The sequence below is a fragment of the Lactuca saligna genome, chromosome 5 (assembly GCF_052625555.1).
Source record: "Lactuca saligna cultivar CGN05327 chromosome 5, ASM5262555v1, whole genome shotgun sequence".
Taxonomy (NCBI): Eukaryota; Viridiplantae; Streptophyta; class Magnoliopsida; order Asterales; family Asteraceae; genus Lactuca; species Lactuca saligna.
In genome coordinates, this window is record NC_136421.1 from 171,644,640 (window position 1) to 171,665,157 (window position 20,518).

Here is a 20,518-nt window from a genome sequence, read left to right on the forward strand (position 1 = left end):
TAACTATACATTATAGTATTATACCTTAAAACTAAAACAACACAAGCCAAGATAACGTGTGCTACATCATAAAAGTATTACATTTAAAAAATTGAAGATATTTGACAGCTTGTTATAAAAATAATTTTTTCATTTAAAATTACTTTGATTAATAGTAATCGTGATACAAACACAAATGCTTTAATTAGTGATTGAAAACAATATAACCTTTTATTTTTTTTCAAAAAACGGCAAATAGGAGCAAATAGGAGACATATATTAAAGAAAAACATGTTAAACAACCTAGCAAGGAGCTAGGAATACAACAAGTAAAAGAAACAAACCGAAAAAAGATAACTACAACTCTCTAAAAGGGTTAGTATACCAATCTGCCCAACTAATCGCCTCTGTCTTCCCCATGTATTTGACCCACGTATATATTGTAGATATGATTATATCCGCCACTTTTGTTGGTTGCATCCTCTTGTTGTTGAATAATCTGTCATTTCTTGTCTTCCAAATACTCCACAAGTATCCATAACAAATCCCCAATATTCTTCGCTTTTTTTTTTCGGGCAATTGCCCCAATTTAACGCATAATCTATAACATCATGTCTTGTCGTAAGGTTTGTAAAGGGTGCCTGACACCATATTAAGATCCATTTGCTCACAGATTTAGCAAATGTGCATTCAACCAATACATGATCCGCTGTTTCCTCCTTTTTGCCGCATTGAGAACAAATTATTGAGTTTACTGTTATACCCCTGTTGGAGATGGCCACCAATGTTGGTATACGTCCCTGTTTAGCTCTCCATACGTTGTGACTTTGATATGTACTTCTTTTGGCCATTCGAACCTCCTAATGTCAATCGGGCCAGATTTGTGCCAAGTCTATTCCTCATAGCATTTACCTTGTAGTCACCATCTTGAGTTAATGGGCATGTCCATGTTTGACCGTCCGGAGTGGATTTTTTTTTTTCGAACACCATATCAACCGATATCCCTAATTTATTCAGTTCTTTTTGTGACTTTGATATCCCTGTTTAGTTCTCCATACGTTATGACTTTGATATGTACTTCTTTTGGCCATTCGAACCTCCTAATGTCAATCGGGCCAGATTTGTCGAGTCTATTCCTCATAGCATTTACCTTGTACTCACCATCTTGAGTTAATGGGAATGTTCATGTTTGACCGTTCGAAGTGGATTTTTTTTCCAGCACCATATCAACCGATATCCCTAATTTATTTAGTTCTTTTTGCGAGCAAGCTATGTTGTTCCACACTCCCGCTAACGTTTTTAGAGAAAAGACATGATCCGGTTTACCCTGTAGTTTGTGCATACTTGTGATTGCTTTGGCGCAAATAGAACCTGGATCCTTTCTGAACCTCCACCACTGTCACACCCCAAAACTGAAATGGCGGAAACGTTATGGGGTGGATAACGTCATGTCAAGTATCACAACATATGCAATACAGTTGTCAAAGTACAAACAACCATTGCATTAATAGTAATAATTTTACATAGGTTACATTTCATAGCATTAACAAGGTAATTACAGACATAACAAGATGCAGCTTGGTACTAGGCTGTCTTTGCAAAAGCTCCCACGATGTACCTGTCTATGGATGACCTGAGAATACAAGTTATTTTGAAAGCAAATATCAACATTTTTATAATGTTGGTGAGTTCATAAGTATTTAGCGTCATTGGTATAATTACACTTTATTCAGAATGACCTTATGAAAAATAGTAATCGAGAATGTACGGTGTATTAGTGTTCTTTCCAGAAAATCCTATATTTTCTAAATAAAGGAAGTCTTTTACCAAGACCCGATGGGTTTACGTTTTAAGGAGAAATTTTCCCCAAAAATACTATCATTTCCAAAATACAATATTGACTTTAAAGGAATAATGAGGAAGTCATAAGTAGAAATACCATGGGAAAATAATATATAACTCAGCAGTAATAGTGCTAACTAATACAAAAGAAAACTTAGACTCCAGGAAAGTATCGTATGAATTATACGCCTGGCTCAGTCTAACACAAGGAAACACAGAATCCAAACAGTATCGAATGAACGATACAACTAGCAAAGTCTAAAACAAGAAGTGAATCTGAACTCGTATGTAACCATGCTGATCGATAATAGTGTATCCAATGACCTTCCAGGTCACGCGTAGAGGTAGTGGCATTATGTCACCCATGAGCCTTACTGGCACGGACTGTAGCTAGTAGTCTAGGTGTAGGAGTGTCAGTCCCGTGTAGATCTATACATATGATGTTCGCTCTCCTTCCCGGAGACTCTGGTTACATGGCGATGGTGCTATGAGGCGTCGTAGAGGGAAATAGTGTGTCACATTCTAAAGTATAAGATATATATATATATATATATATATATATATATATATATATATATATATATATATATAGTGAGAGATAGAGATAGAGATAAATAGAGAGAGAGAGAGAGATAGAGAGGTAGAGTCTCCTAACTATTCCTATAATAGTTACTAGGGTTCCAAAAACATGAATAACAGAAAGATGCCTTTAATACCCAAAAGGGATGAAGTGGTTAAGAGAGAGAGAGAGAGAGCGAGAGAGCTTTTATGTCCACATATGTATACATGATATATAATTAATGATTAAACGACCTTCGGGCAGATATCTTATACCCACCAAACCACATCCTAACGAGGAAAAGGAAATCGGGTGAACTAGCCTTCCTAAGTCCTTTAAACATTATTTATATAATTATACAAATATAGGCATGCATTTAACGAAGTAAAAGCATAGAAGAAAACTTTGGTAAAACCTTTGAAAAAAAAAACTTTACACTTAAGTAATTTACGACTTGATGTCATTTTGTAAAACAAGCTTTGAAAACCTTTGGAATTCCTTTGAAAAACCTTTCATAAACTGCTTTGAAAAGGGTTTTTATAAAACAGTTTAAATGAAGAAAACCTTTGGAAAACCTTTAATACGACATTACGACTGGATTTCTCTTTAGTAAACGAACTTTGGAAACTTTGGATAACCTTTAATGATCTAAAAAGGGATATTTATACTTTAACGAGATTCGAAAACGTGATTTGAAAATCTTAATCTGGATAAAATAGTTTAACATGCAAAAGTCTTGTTTACTATACAGTTATTAATCACATGCGATTTATCGATAACTGTACAGTTCAACTTGTATTCCCTCCTATAAAAGCAGTTAAAATCATTAAAAAGGTTAATTCAGGGGTATGAACTCACTTGTGGCGAGTGGATCGGATGGAAATGTCGGTCGAGTGCTCGGTGTCAAGTGAAGATTTGAACACACTTAATGATCTAGTAACATATGAAGACATATGTTTACATACAATTAGTGATTATAATACTAATTAAACACGTATAAGCATCCTAATGTGCGGAAAACACTTTGATCATGTGCTAGGAGGTTATTGGGTTGGAATAAGGGAGTGTATGACCTAGTTAGGGAGTTTACTCTTCAAGAGTAAACTCTTTATGGAGATTTCGGCCCAAAGACCATATCCCCATAAGTTTACGGCCGTAAACTTATGGGTGGTGTGTTTTTGGATGCTTAAAGGTCTTACAACATTTGTGGAATTAGGCTAGGTTCAATTCTAAAGCATAGGAACTAGATCACAAATAAGGAACTAGATCGATAAAATATAATTTGTTTATATTCTGTGATAAAAATAAACTGGAAGTAAAAATAAAAAAAATGGTAAAAACATTATATAATTCATGTTTCTAAGTTAAAAGATTAAAAAAAATGATGGGCAATCGTGGGCACATACAAAAGCGATAGGACATAGATTTAACCTTTTTTCAGGTACATGCCACCCCATACTAAACGGGATTTTATCCGCCGACATGGCAGAAGATAATTGGGTGTACAGATTGCTTAGGATGACAGACATGACATTTGTGGCAGATGGATGCTGTTCGTTGTCATCATTACTTTCGATGACTTCGATTACAACCCAAAACCATTTGCCACATTCTAACAAAAGTATTTAATGAGTAATTGACAAACATTTATATTTAAATATTGATAACATTAATTTATCTTATTTTTTCAAATATTCACTATTTGATGAAAGTATAAGTTCAATTTTAAGGAAACCATTCTAATTATCAAGTTTATGGGTATGAAAACTTGATATTATATTTATTTTGGAGAACTATAAAAATATCAATTTTTGTAATTACATTAAACATTTTGATAATCTGTATATAAAAAAACTAAATAATCAAAATTTTCGAAACCAGTCATTTATGAAATATATTTTAAGTTGCAAAACAACTTTATCTGAAAACCCATCCTCAAAAATTTAAAATATATAAAATTTAAAGTTTAATTTTTTTTTTTTTTTTTTTTTAAAGATATTTCTAATCATAAACCTCATGTATTTATTTATTCTTAGTTTGTAACCTTATCATTCAACCGATTATATCAAATAAATTGTTATTAACTTAAACTTCTACATCTGATCACTTTTGAAAACTTTTTTTATTTAACTAATTTACCATTCTCTTTTTGAATTATAATTTATAAAACTCTTCATTTAATTTTGTTGTTTTTTAATCGTACGTAATATTTATAATATTAAAAAGTAATTAATATGACATGAAATAAAATCAATATAATACACCAAAATAAAAATAAATATTACTTGTAACGACCCGTAATTTTCATAAACATTTTAACATTAATTTTCTGGGAAATATAAGAGTTTACATACATGATACTAAAAACTAAAGTTCCAAAAATCTTTTAAAAGTATTCCGAAAAAAAACATCAACCTGGTACCATTTCATATCCCAACCATAATTAAAGCAAATAATGATAAACATAAAACAAAAGTCTAGTATGATGTCGTTCTTGCTTCTAAGTCCTCACACTCTATATCTTGCTATTAGAACTTATAAACAAATGGAAACAATATTTGTCATACTAAAAATCTAATAAGTCTAATGACTTATAAATAATGTAATACAATATAACCATACAACACATATATGACTAGTCACATAAATAACCAAGTATCTTCCATGCAAAACTCTAATCACAATCTTTCTTAGGAATCCCTTAATCTAACTCTCTGCAGGCATACATACATATCATAATACATAACACAAGTTATTTAGCATCACAAAATCTAACAATGATGTAATCAATAATTACATTGATACATTCCAATGCTTGTACATGTTCTACATCAAATAATCATACTCTAAAGAGAAGTATAACTCACATTTTGTTGTGGAATAACAAACTACTTCCAACTTCTCCAAAGCTTATCTTGAGCGGCTTGAAATCCTTACTTGCTACCACCAATGACATCCACATACATTAAGCCTCTTGCACATGCCTTAATCCATTAAGACATTATTAGTGATTGTAGCCAAAAATTCATATATTTAACAAAAACCCTAACTTGACTATGTTTTATTCAAATGTTTGTCAAACTACTCCAATTAAGCAATTAAACACTTAACATTACTATGTTATAACATATGAACACCTTCTTAATCATTTCCATTTCTAGGGTTTCAAACCCTAGAATCAAATCATGGAATTCAACTATTAAAACTTCATATAAACCATGGATTAAGCTCTAAAACACTTAATTAAGCATTAATACCAAGTTATCTTGAAGAAATCTGGCATGATATCATCAAACCCGAAATCTATCATTTAAGCTACTAAAAGCTTGAAAATGAAAAAGACAACTACAACAAGAGTTTGAGATGAACTCGCCTAGTCCAAAGCAAGATAAATGGACACTTGATGCATTCTGGAACTCAAGATAATCAGATCTCCTCTCTTTAGGGTTTGGGTGCGCGTTTCCGAAAAAATGAGCTCTAACTCAAAATTTATCACTACTCGTAATCGTGACGTGACAAGGTCTTTACCGCGCCGCGATGACTTAAATGAACTCTCAGTCAGCCTTATGCCACACCGTGGCGACTATAATTCATAGAAACATACTTTTCCTACCACTTTGTGGCACCCATACACCACGTTGCAGAGCCAAAGTACGTTGCCTACGACTTACGAAAAAGAAAGTCCTAAATCACCGCCTCGCTCACAGCATCGCCGCAAGCTTCTCACTGTGTCGTGGTGAGGCTAAAAACAACCTTTGCATTCCCTTTTCAATGCCTTTCAAACCCAAACTCATTTATATCACTTTCATTCCGCTCTTAAACCATTATAACACATTCTTATAGCTTTAAAACACAAGGTAAATGCATATAACTTATCCAAAACATTTCACAAATCTAAATATCATCAAAAGGACCAACATTCCCTTGACAATAAGATAACATTCTACAACATAATTAACCAAATAAGTTCTTAGAGTACTAGCCTTAGAGTTCATATTTTGTTTTGATGTCTTCATATAATATTACACATATAAATACAAAATAAAAAAGATAGAAAATGTCATTTGACCTTTACGAGTATAATGTTTCATATTAAAGATTAAAATAAAAAAATTCTTCATAATAATAAAGATTTAAATGTTAAATATAACGAGGAATAAAATATAACATTATGGGACAAAAGGAATGATTATATAATTCAAATTTGTAAAAATCGGTCGGCGGTACCTTAAATTGACTGATGATAAATGATTAATCGGACTAGGTGAGGATTAATCAACAACTAATCGAGGATCCTTAATTATTAATAAGATTATTTAAAAAAAAATTAGTATATCCTAAAATAATAAATATTTGAAAATTTAAAATTTTGAAAATTTTGGTATAATATTTTAAAATTTAAAGATTTGAATACTTGAAAATTTTAAAATTTAAAATTTTGGTGTAATAATTGAGAATTAAAAATTTTGAATTTTTAAATATTTCACACATATGGCTGTTGAGGACCGCCAAGGACCATCAAGCCCGATTTTGACTGATTTTGACTAATTCCCGCCAAACACCTTAATCTAATCGGTTGAAGGCCGTTAAACGATTAAATGACGATTATACCACCAATGGAGATTTGTGCAACACTGATATAAGTCATGAAACTCAAAAACATCATTTAATATAATAAAAATGGTTGATATTATTGACCAAAAAAAAACAGTTCATTCTAATAGTAAGAATACAATTTTTCAGGTTGATTATTAATATCTGAACTCTCAAAAACCTATCATTTAAGATGCTCTAAGTATCATATTTTTTAAATATTAAGACCCTGTTTGTTTACCTCTTAATTGAATAATTAAGAGGTAACATCTGAAAAATTCATACTTAGCATGTTTGGTACCCTCTTATACTTTACATCTTTGCCCTAGTTTCGTCTTTTTTTCTTTCCTCCTCAAACTCACGACTCCACCGATTCTTTCTTCTCATCGACGCACACAAACACCTCTGCCCCATCTGCTGTGTTCGCTCCCTAACTGCATGTCGTCGGTGACGTCCGCGCCACCAGCTCGGACTGCTGCGCCACAATAGCTCCGACGACATCCATTTCAGCAAGTAAGATCACACATCCTCTATATTCTTCTGAAATCGACTCTAGTTATGCTATTATCTGATGATTTTCTTTGATTTTGATGCTTTTTGCAACATCTGAAATCTGATTTTCTTCTCAAACAAGTTCTGAAATCATATTTTATAGAAAACTTGTTTTTTTTTTCGTTTCTTTTTTTTTTCTAAATTCATGTGTGGTTTGTAATCTGATGTTGAATTTGTGATTTTTTTTTTTTTTTTGAGTTAATATGTGGTTTCAAACTCTTGAAATGGTGAAATCAGAAATTTAATCATAAAGGTTTGAAATTTGATCTGAATAGTTGTCGTTGCTGATGATATGTGAAAAATATGCTTTTCTTTTTTGCTATGAAATCTGATGCTATGTGAAACATGATGATATTTGAAATACACATTTGTTTTGTTGAATTGTGCATTTGTTTTGTTGAATTGTTGCTGAAAATGTGTGTTTGTATTGCTTAAATTGTTGCTGAAACATGCATTTGTTTTGTTGAATTGTTACTGATGAGTTATTTATGGTGTCTGGGGAGAACAATGGTCATGCACAAGGGGGAGAGAATGATGGCTAAAACGTACACGATATGGAATAGGGGTCACAAGGCAATGAATACATCGATAATTTGTGTGACCATATTGTAAATCAATTGGGGTTAAATTAATTTTGTAGGATTTTATTCGGATTTTAGTATGATTTTGTGGATTTAAAAATATTTATTTTTGATTTGGATTTGTGTTTAATTCTAGTTTATGCTAAATTTGGATTTTATATGGTGTTTATATATTTTTTTTCTTATAATTATTTAATAGATTGATTAGGTTATTTTATAAATAGACACTTGAATTCAATAAAAAATAAAACAGAAGGGTAAAATGATCATTTTTATAATTCAACACAAAAATTCAGATGTCCCAACCAAACATCATGTTAAACATTCATCTCATAAAATTTCAGAACCTCTTAGAAATTCAGACCTCTTAAAATTCAGATCTTAAAAATTTCGATCATGTCAAACAACCCCTAAGGTGAAAGGTTCCAAAACACCACAAAATAGTCGGTTTTTCGTTTATAAAATGAAGTCTAAATTAATAAGTAGTTCACACATAGTCAACTTTCTTTACATCGTTTATGTAATATAATTTTATTTTCCAAAAATATATTGTAGGTCATCTAATAAAGCCAACAAACAGGAACAAGTTACATGCTCCTCAAATACTAACAAAAATAATTATCATTACAATGATGATAATAAGGGATTCCATATAATCGATTAATCTCTTCATTGAAAGGGATATGATACATAAATGGGTATAATAGCTAGAAAACTACCTAAAATACAAGATCAATGAAGAGCAATTACATGGGAAAATATAAATAAAAAATACATACAAATAATACATCTAATACTCCCCGACACTTGGAGCGGGAGGAGGATGGATGGTCAAAATGGTCTTCAAATGATTGAAGATTTGACGTGGCAAACCTTTTGTAGATATATTCGCATACTGATGATCGGTCGGTATGTGAATGACACAGATTCTTCCAATTTGAGCCAGTTCTTGGACAAAATGAATGTCAATCTCGACATGTTTTGTTCGTTGATGTTGGGTAGGGTTGTTGGAGAGGTAAACAGTGGAGATGTTGTCACAATAAAGGATCATTCTTTTTGTTACTGGTATATGAAGTTCGAGTAATAGGTTTTATAGTTATCTTATTTCGACAATGGAGTTTGCAACTCCTCTATATTCTGATTCTGCACTAGATCGGGATACAGTTGGCTGTGGTTTAGATGGCCAGGAGATGAGGTTGTCCCCAAGGAACACACAATATCCAAATGTTGAACGAAGAGAGTCGGGGTACCCCCCAGTCGACGTCTGAGTATGCAAAGATGCAAAGGTTTAAGGACGCGTGATGTGAAGCCATTGGTATGCGTTTCCTTTAAGATAGTGAAGATACATTTAAGGAAATTGAAATGAGGTTCTTAGGGAGCATGCATAAAAAGACAAACTTGTTGAACAGCATAGGAAATATTATGCCTCGTAAAGGTAAGGTATTATAGAGCACCTTTTAGGCTTCGTAAAGTGTACCATCTGTGAAAGGTTGACTAAAGTTAACTCTAAGTTTGGAAGAGGTGTCCACTGGCGTGGCGAGGGGGTTGCATTCGGTCATTTTTCCATGTCAAGAATGTCTTTAACATACTAATATTGTGAAAGATACGAACCATGAAGTGCATGTAATGCGAATGCGAAGAAAAATGATGAATTGTTCCCAAATCGGTCATGGAAAATTCGTTAGAAAGGGTGTTGTTGACCTTATGCACGAAAGAATCAGAAGATGCCATAAGTATAATATCATCGAAATATAGGAGTAAATATGGTGTGTCTTGCCCTTTTTGATAAACAAATAGAGAAGTACCTGTGGCAACACTTTTAAAACCATGAGATATGATGTATGTGGCAAAGTGGTGGTACCAAGCCCATGGGGCTTGTTTTTGCTCATATAAAGACTTTCTTAACCTGCAAACAAAGTTAGGGTGGGTGTGATCCACAAATCTTGGAGGTTGATGCATGTAAATGGATTTGGAAAAATTGTCGTGTAGAAAAGCATTCTTGACATCAAGTTGGTGTATCTGCCATTACCGAGATACCGCAAGAGAAAGGACTTTGCGAATTGTAGTGGCCAGTGGGTTTAACAACAGGGCTGAAACTGTCATCACAGTCTACAACAACTTGTTAAGATTCCTTATTTACCACAAGTCGAGCTTTATATGTCTGGAGAGAACTGTTAGCATGTAATTTATGGCGAAATAGCCATAAGCATTTTAATAATATGAGTCCAATTTGGTTAAGGAAGTAGTTCCCATGTCTTATTATCAGACAAGGCCTTATAATCATCATTTATGGCCTTATTCGAGTGTGGGTCGAGGAAGGAAAGATAAGGGATTTTCAAGATGGGATAAAGAGTAATGGTGTGAAGGTTAAGACTTTGAATTGGTTTGGTGATTCCCACACAAGATCTAGTTGTCATGGGGTGAGGTGAGATTGGTGGTGAATTCAGGTTATGAACATGGTTATTGGAAATAGGGGAGATTTAAGGGGTGACCTAGGGTGGTGGATGTGGGGATGATGCAGAAGGACATGTAGTGTTTTGGTGTGTTAGTGGTAGGGAAATGGTGGGGGATGGAATGGTGGAGAAATGTTCTTATGTGGATGGAAGATTTGTGTCTTGCCGAAGAAATTGGTAATCTTGGGAAGGAGTTTTGGAGAGAGTGGTGTTGGATTAGATGTCTAAGCCCATAACTATAATTGGTATGTACTTGACATGAGAGTAGTATTTATGATTGTTTTGCTTGGCAGTAAGTCCGATAGCAGATTGGCTTTCTCAGGCTTGCTATCGGTTTCTATGGCAGTAAGACTAGTAGCAGATTGGCTTTCTCAGTCTTGCTATTGGTTATGATCACATTGGAGCATGTTTCGGGCGGTGTCCCAGTCATACAATGTTTAGTTAATGAAGGCAAAAACGATGTCATATTCCGGTGGGAGGCCACAAAGCATCTGAAAAACTAGTCGTATTTCATTGACTAGGTTTTCAACGTCCATTAGTTGATCTGTAAGATCTTTCAATTTTTAGCAATATTCATCCGTAGAGTTCATTGATCAGAGAATAAGGTTGGTAAATTCTTGTTCAAGTGTTGTAACTCTTTAGCATCTATTGTAAAGAAGTAGTTTTTTGATCTTTTTGCATGCTTCATATTTAATGGAATCAGGTTGAAGAACACAAACACGAATATCATTAGATATTGATCCATAGATCCATTGTAAATCAATGGAATCAATCTCACTCTACTGGTTGTAACCAGCGGTAGTTTTGGCTGGTGGAACAGTGACATCGATGTGAGTTAAGACCTTATAACCTCGATCATGAAGTTTAAACATTTTTACCCATGATGAGTATGTGAATTTTCACCATCAAGAACACAAACCTTGTTTAGAATGTCGGCGATAGTGTATACGGGATGTAGGGCACCCTTTGGTGGGTTTGGTTCATCACCAGGCATGGCAGAAGACAAACAGAGGGGAAGAGGCAGTTGTGGCTATAAAATGGGATTAGGGTTTCAGAAAAGCTCTTATACCATAACGGATTCCATAGACTCAATCGATCTCTTCAATGAAAGGGATATGATACATAAATATGTACAATCGATAACAAACAAACTTAAAGACAAGATCAATTAAGAGAAATTACAGGGGAAAATATAAATAACAAATATATACAATTAATACGTCTAATAGATAAGTGTCATTGTTCATGATTAACTCATTTTCTAATGTTTTCCTAGGTTTACCGTGGTGGATAATTTTTACTAATGATGTATGGTTATATGGTGGTTGTTAAATGATGTGTCATTTATATAGTAACTATTTAACAAAGTTTTAAATTTATAAAACTATTTTTAATTCAACCGGACTGAAACACATATACCAGGGAAGTGTATCTAATCGTGTTGTAATATAAGTGGGGCAATACCAGATATCAAACACAAGGAGAACATGTATGATTTGATTTAGAAAATAAAATAATTAATTAAACAAGAAAAATAAAAGTAATGGGAGAGGGGTTTTAAGCTAAATAAAGCTTGATTTAACATTTGGCATAAGTAAACAAAAGCATAAAACTTGATTGAAACAATAATTTTAAAGTACTTTGACTTAGATTCTAAATCCCCCTATTTTTTCCATGGTTGATTTATTATAAGTGCAATGAATTTAAAATGCTAATAACCAATTCTTATAATGATTAGTTATTTTGGGCCGATTAAATAATATTATTACTTACAAAGACTACTAGAGCAATGATCATGCGATTAACTAACTAAATAACAAATTAAATGTTCGAATCATGAAAGATTTGATCGAATGATTAATCTCAATGGTCATGGAAATTAATATAGGCAAGGAATGTTCATCTAATTCTATCTTACACATTGAAGTTTATAATTGTATTACCTAACCCTAGGATTTGGGTTATCCCCAGTTCGAACAGTTTATTATCATAAACATTTAAGTTTATTACACACAAAGTGTTGTGATCAAACAAACCTAATATATAATCAAACTTTATAAATTCAACTAACAATTCAAACCATAGTATTAAGGTTTCATCTACATCTAAGAGTAAGCAAATGATATTAGCTTATAATCCTTGGTAGTGAACATAAAATGGTTGGGTTATTCAAAATCGTTTTCCCAAAAATGCTAAAAACGAAAACGAAATCGTTACAAATAGAATAAAATGTAAACTCCTTGTAACCCACCGATAATAATTTTACAATCAAGGAAAGATTAGCACAGCCATATTAATAAAAGAACTACAACCTTTGAAGACTTTTATCCTCTTGGAGGTTGGAATTTGATGAAGATGGAAATCTACTCAAAGAAGAGCTTCTCTAGAAGTATCCACCAAGCAAGAATCAACTACGACAACATGATATTCTTCACTTGTATTAAGTTGTTCTTAAGCCTTATAAGTTTATACCAAATAAACCTTTAAAGGAGAAGCAACTTATTCATCTATATTATGCACAAAAATTGTAAGACCAACAGAAGGAAGGGAAGCCTTGTGCTCTCAGTCATACAGAGAGAAAGGATTAGAGAAAGATATGAAAACAACTAGTTTTTTTATATGGTCTTTATGTTGGATTAGGTGTCTAAGCCAATAACTAAATTGTTATATACTTGAATTAATATTAGAGTCCTTTTGGGTTGCCCTCAAAACTAGTAATCGAAAAAATGAATTTTTAGAGAAAGAGGATGATTTATTGGTTTAGTAAAAGATTAATAAATAAGAAATACATAATTTATTAATATATTATGACTTTAATATATTAATTAGAAATGGTATTGTTTAATTAATAATTCATCAGAAATTAATTGGAGTTAATTTTGAGATTAACTGGATTAATTAAGATTAGAGGGACTAAAGGTGACAATGTTCAAAAGTTGAGCATTGAAGAATTCCATAACCTTCCCATAGGGGAGATGGCTTTGGATCAGGGTTCTATGGTTTCTTGGAAGCCTTAAGGAGTAAGAAAATGGATAAATGTTATCCACGGAAACCTGCCTTATCCTATCATCATTACTTACCTATATAAACTCCTTATGGGTTTATAGTTTCGGCCATGAGCCGAAATTCCTTCCCCTATCCTCTCCCCTCTAAAGTCTTCTATCGCTAGGGTTTAGGTACAAACCATTAGAGGCACATGATTTTTGGTGTTTGCTTTCTAAAGCTTGATCAAGAAGTAATTGTTGATTATTTACAACAAGAATCAAAAGATATGTGAACCCTAAAACCCTTTATGAATTTCAAAAATAGTAGAGTAATACTAGGGTTCTTGATGTTCAATTTTTTGTTTCAAATCAATAGTAAAAACATAGATCCTTTAGGTTGCATGTGAACGGAGGATTAAGTTTTTCCGCCACATATTATTTTTGTTACCTATAAAACCCGTCGGTGGTATCAGAGCCATTGTTTTCATTGATCTTGTACAAAGTTGAATATATCAAAATTAAGGTTTATAGAAATTAAAACCTAAGGAGGCATTTTTCGAAAATTGCTAGGTTTCTTAAAACCCTAGCCTCCATCCTTAGGTTTTTGAAATTTGCTAGCATTCTTGAAACCTTAGCCTCCTTAGCCATTTTCGAAATTTAGGGAGCCCTTTTAGGGTTTATATAGTTTCGCTAATTGTTATTTTAAAAGTCTTAAAATTGAATAATTAAAACCTGATAAACCCAAACCCTATTTTCGAAAATCAGGGGGGTTTGAGATTATGATTAAATTTGAATTATTTTTTAAATGATTAATAGTAAATAATTATTTAATCCACAAATGATTTAATTACTTTAATTAATTATTTAATTAAAAGATAAAGACAAATCATAAGTGGTTAATATTAATTAATTAGAATGATTAATTTAAATAATTAATATTTGAGCCACATATTTTAAAATGTTTTAAAATATACCTTATATATTATTAATAGTTAACTACTATACGCATAAGAAAATTTAGTTAAATCGCTAGTATGCCTCATTCACGAAACCATGCTATAAAGAGGGTATAACGAAGCAACCTATAAAATGACAGTTGAATGGGTGTCCACACCCACCCACCGCTATCCTATGTAGTGGAGGGACATTAGATGAACGAGTTTTATAGGACATAACCTCATTAAAAGTATAATGATTTAAAATAACAAAACTATTTTAGAATTCTCAATCTAGATACTTTAGGAAAATTTTGAAATAGTATGCTAATCTATGAAAACGCACGTCATACTTCAATATGTCATTAGTGGAGCGTATTTGGTTAATCGACACACTAATAAGGACTTTAAAGAGAAACGACGGGCATTTAAAAAATTATCATTGCTAATGGAGGGCATATGGTTAACCAAAACATTAATTGGAGATGATAAATGACATCAAGGATGCCAAGAATGTTTGCATGGTTATTCACATCTTGTTTGTGATCATCAGCATCCTCGTCGTAAATAGAAGAATATAATCTAAGATTAAACATGTCAATGATAAGATTCAATGAATCTCATAAGATCTAGGAGTTTCCAAGTTCGAAATTGGTGAATTATTTTTTACCCTCGTTCATAAATTCACAATAAGATTACATCATACCTCTTCTTAGTTGTGAATTGTTATATTGGATCCTAGACTTAAATATTAATTATAGGTTAAAATATTAAGGAATTGTATCAGTTAACTAAAACTACTTCCTTCATATAGATTTCTACTCCAGGAGATGCCTCTGCCACTCAATCATCCACTAACAACAACTTCACTGTACTATTAATCCTCTCTAAAGAGAAGCTATCTTGTCCAAATTACATGGATTGGATGTGTAATCTCAAGATGACTCTTCGATATGAGGGCAAATAATATGTCCTTGACAAAGCTCTTGTTGAGATCAATGAGTCAACTACAACTCCAGAAGAGACTGCTGCCTACAAGAAAGTTTATGCCGATGCAATAAAGGGCGCTTGCATTATGGTTGAAACCATGGTACCTAAGTTGTAAAAGTTCTATGAGGACTATTGGCCGTATGATATGGGCTTATATCTTGAGGAAAAGTTCCACAAGACAGCATGTCAAGAAAAGTATGAGGTCGTCAAAGCGTTAATGGCTTGCAAGTTGAAGGAGGGAGAATCTGTCTGCAATCCTGTGTAGAGAATGCAGAGATACATGGAACATCTTGAAAGGATCAATGTGAACTTTAAAAAGGATTTGGCTATTGACATAGTCCTTAACTCTTTGCCATATTTTTATGATCAGTTCATCCTTACTTATCATTTGAACAATACAGAGACCACATTAGCCCAACTCCATAACTTGTTGCAAACAGTTGAATTAGTGATGAAGAAGAATCAACTCCCTTCTACTACAAGTGCTCATGTTATTTCCATTGGAAAAAAATAGAGGAAAGAAGAAAAAGGGTAAACCTCAATTGAACTGGAAGGACAAGGCCCAAGCTAGATCGTCTAGTAATGGGTCAAAGACAAGCCCAATTCAGATATTCCTACTCTTAGTGATCCCAAAGAGACCACTTTCTACGAATGTAATGATAAGGTCCATTGGAAAAGAATCTACCCTAAATACTTTCAAGACATCAAGGATGGCAAGGTCAAGCCATCATCAACAGGTATACACACTATTCAAGTCAATAACTTACAACATACTCATTCTTCGGTCCTTGATATAGGGTGCAACTTTCACATTTGTTCTGATTTTTAGGGGCTAAGAGAAAGTTAGGAGATGGAGTGTAGAAGAATAAATCTAATCATGGGAAATATGTGATCTTCTTCTGTTACCAAGATTAGAACTTATGGTCTTATGCTTAGTAGTGATGTTAGGCTTGATTTGATAAATTATCGCTACTCGTCAGAACTTACATGAAACATTATTTCTTTTCATGCATTGTTTAGACAAGGATTTCAACATTCTTTTAATGATAGGAATGGTTCGATTTAGCTTATAAAAATGGTGTTTTTATGTTTGAAGCTTCACCTTGTAATGGTGTGTATGAAACTGTGATTTGTGCTGATAGCTTAGGAAATAGTGTATTAAATATTGATTCGTCTAATGTTGTAGAAAAAGCGTGCTTGTATCATTGTCATCTTGGACACATTAACAAGAAACGCATCGCCCACTGCCAAAAGGATGGAGTGTTGGAATCATTTGGCTTAAGGTCGGAAAATGTGTGTGTTGAAACATGAAAAGTGAACCTCTAGAAATCACAAGTAATAATGATCCAAAGTCAGTAGAGTCCGAGATTGGTGAAGTCCGAGATAGAGATGGAGTACGAGATGGATATCATTCTGAGCTGCATTGAAGATTCGAGATTATATGTATGTTCAAACATTTAATGTTTCTTATCTTATTAGTGATGCAACGCTTCATAGGACTTTTCCTTTTTGTATCTTTTAGATAATCAGTTGTCAATGAATGATTATTAACCAATCTTAGGAATTTTTCCAAGTTTGTACGATGTTCCTCCTTAGTCTATTTAAGGAGTGATTTGAATGGCAAGAAAAATATGCATTGTTACCAAAAAGATAGCAAAATTTCTCTTTAATTCTCTTTCACTTTTATCTCAAGTCAAGATCTTTCACAACATTCTTCTTGTTCATTAAATGTCTTTTCATTGATTATACTCCTAGTTTACTTCATTTAATGTTGCGTACTGTGTTGAATATTTCATTCAAGTCTTGACTGGTATTACCAGACTCGACTGGAACCATTAATTAAGAGCATACATTGATCTTAAAGATTAACTCAAGGTTTGAGTTTTCAAACCTTGTCCTTGCACACCGAACCTTGTGCTCATAATTGATATCAGAGTTTGAGTGGTTTTCCTTTGAATCCATAAAAACAGATTATAGTTGATTTGAAATTACCTTGGTATTTCGATCATTTTTATGTTCAAGATAAAAGTTCTTCTATATACCACTTTTTCTCTAATATCTTAACTTCAATGGCTACTACTAATTGTCAACAAATATATTCAATGCAAATAGAAAATAGTGTGCGTTGCCCTTCTCATGCCCCATTGCTAGTTGTTGAAGTGTATGATCACTGGAAAGTCAGAATGGAAAGGTTCTTACTTGGTAAAGAAAAAGGTGAAGTTATCTACAGATCCGTAAAAGAAGGTACACATGTTATAGTGAGACAAATTGTGAGAGATGTTGCTAGAACTCTCATGGCACAGGAAGAACAACATCAAGCACCTCTCACTACTGATGACATTGAAAAACTGCATACATATCAAATTGCATTTTCTGAGATGGTGTTCAGTGTTCCTCCTTCTCTCTTTGAGCACATTAACTTGTGAAAATCTTCTAAAGAGATTTGGGACACACTCCAAGACCTGTTCGAGGGATCACAAAACATGAAGGATAACCATTTGACTTCCATCATCAACGAGTTCGATACTTTCAACACAACACCTGGTGAATCGGATGCCTCGGCCTATAAAAGATACCGAATAGTTGTCAACAACATGACAACTCATGGGATTTTCCGAACTCCACTAGAATACAACCTCAAGTTCATCAATAGTCTTGGTAAAGGATGGGGAAACATGAAATCGTGTCTTCAAAGTAATGGATCTCTAAAGTAGTTGAAGCTTTACCATCTGTTTGACGAACTTCAAGGTCACGAATTAAATGTTGCACAAACCTTGAGAGAACTCTAAGGAGGTCATCTTTCTTTTGTTAGTTCTTTTGATCCTCACGTCTCGAACCCCTCTGTTTTGGACCCGTTCAGAGTTGTTATCCCAACCATCCCTCCTATTCAACCATCTCCACCTGCTTTACCTGCTCATGTTAGTTCAAACTATCAGTTTGATGGAGACCTCAACCTTGAAGTAATGGTCTCCAAACTTCGCTTTCAACAAGAGTTTGCTTTACTTTCCATGAAATATAAGCATCCTTTCAATCCCACTCACAAAACATATCACAACCATTTCCAAGCTCCTCATCAAAGTAATCCCCAACCATTTCCCAAACCTTTAGAAAATCCACTTGCTTATAAACCAAACATCTGTACACCAAATCATACCTCGAAATCCCATGAGACTCCAAAGTCAGACAAACCAAAGATCGTTTGTTACAAGTGTGGTTATGCAAATCACTATGCCAAAGACTGCTTGGCTGAGGCACCACAAACATCCAAGATTAAGGACTCTACATACTATGCACATCAAGCCCAAGAGATGGATGCTAGGACAAAACATTTGTTATCACTGTGTCGAGAGATATGGAAGGATATTGGTCATATGGAGATGAAGATTATGTGAGTACTGGTAGAAAAATGTGTCTTATGTCAAGAAAAACAATCGAATATGATGAAGGCTACTAGTCATCTAGATTAGAGGAAGATTAAGATGATGCTAAACCAAACTACGGTTACATGGTGGCCAATGACCCACCAGGAAGAAGTATCGTTCAATAGGTAAAATCTATGATCACTGATAATAATTTTGATATATCTCTTTGTGAACCATATCTAACCCAGATCCAATCAGATATGAACATCATTTATAAATCCTATGAGTCTGCAATGGAAGCGAGTGAGAAGATAGAGAGTGAACTAATTGGTCTTAGATTATCTTTCGAGGATAAGAAGCATAAAATAGAGTCTTTAGAACATGAACTTGTAATGTCAAAAGATAAATGTATAATTCTCAAGGACAAATGTGAGATCACTTATTTTGAAAGAAATGTTTTAATTTTTGAAAACAAACGTCTCAATGCCAAAATAGTTGCTTTGCATAATGCTATAGATATTCTTGACGCAAATGAACGGATGACTCATAATTTTCGTCATCCTTGGTCTAAATCACTTGGTCTCGGAAGCGAGTTTTTGAAACCTATTGCTCGTCCCTTGAAGGAGTTACAAAATCTAACTTTTATGGGATACATTTCGAACTACAAACATTCGGATACCCCCGTCTGACCATTGTCACCCTTCTTGAGACTTCAGACCAATTCTCATCTCTGATTCCTGAGTTTCAACCAATAGTTGTCAAATATCCTGATCCCACGCCTCTTCCGCCTCTGATACCCCTGGACCTGAATCAGACTTAGAATCTTTTCCTAGCATTTCCGTCACTATAGTTTAAATTCCGCACCTTCCTCACAGTTGTGTTATTGAGGAAATTATTCATGAGACAACTAGATCTAAATCAAAGACATTAGATTTTGTCTGGGCATCTTTTGATAGTGACGTTGAAGAAGAAATGTAGTTGAATATTCTTCTAATACTCAAGTGATTAAAAAAAAACCACCTTAGTGTGAATCAAACCCAAGTTTAACAACCCATCTGCTGGCCAAACTTCCAAGTCATCATCTGACTCCAGTAAGAAACCTTCATTAAATAGAAAAGATGTCATCGATCCTATGATAGAAGCCTAAAATGTAGTCAAAAAGGAAATTAGGTTAAGACAAGACTCCAGGTTCATTGTAAATTCCAAAAAAGAAAGTATCTCTGACTGTTAGCCCGACCACTAGGAACCATAACATATTTGCGCCTTTTAAAACTTTTAAATGGCCATCCATTCCTCCTAGTTCAGTAGTTCAAAACAAAGTTGTCAGTCATATTCCGAAAATTTTGTTGATACTCATCTTGCTAATACTATATCTACTTGGATAGTTTCTATAGTGTTCATTGCTAAAGATGATGGTACAATTTTTAAAGCTCAACAGCGACACTCAAAATTTTTCTAAAAACACCGACACTCAAAAATTTTCAAATAATTCTTTGTTTACTCTTTTTGTTGGTACGAGATGGGTGTTCCAAAACAAGTTAGATGATGTTGGAGTTATCATTCGAAACAAAGCAATACTCAATGGACACCTTTGCCTCTGCAAAGGTACCTACGGGTTTTGGACATAAGATCTTCTCGAACCCATCAAATATTGATGTTGATGAAAAGAAGTATAGAGGAATGATTGG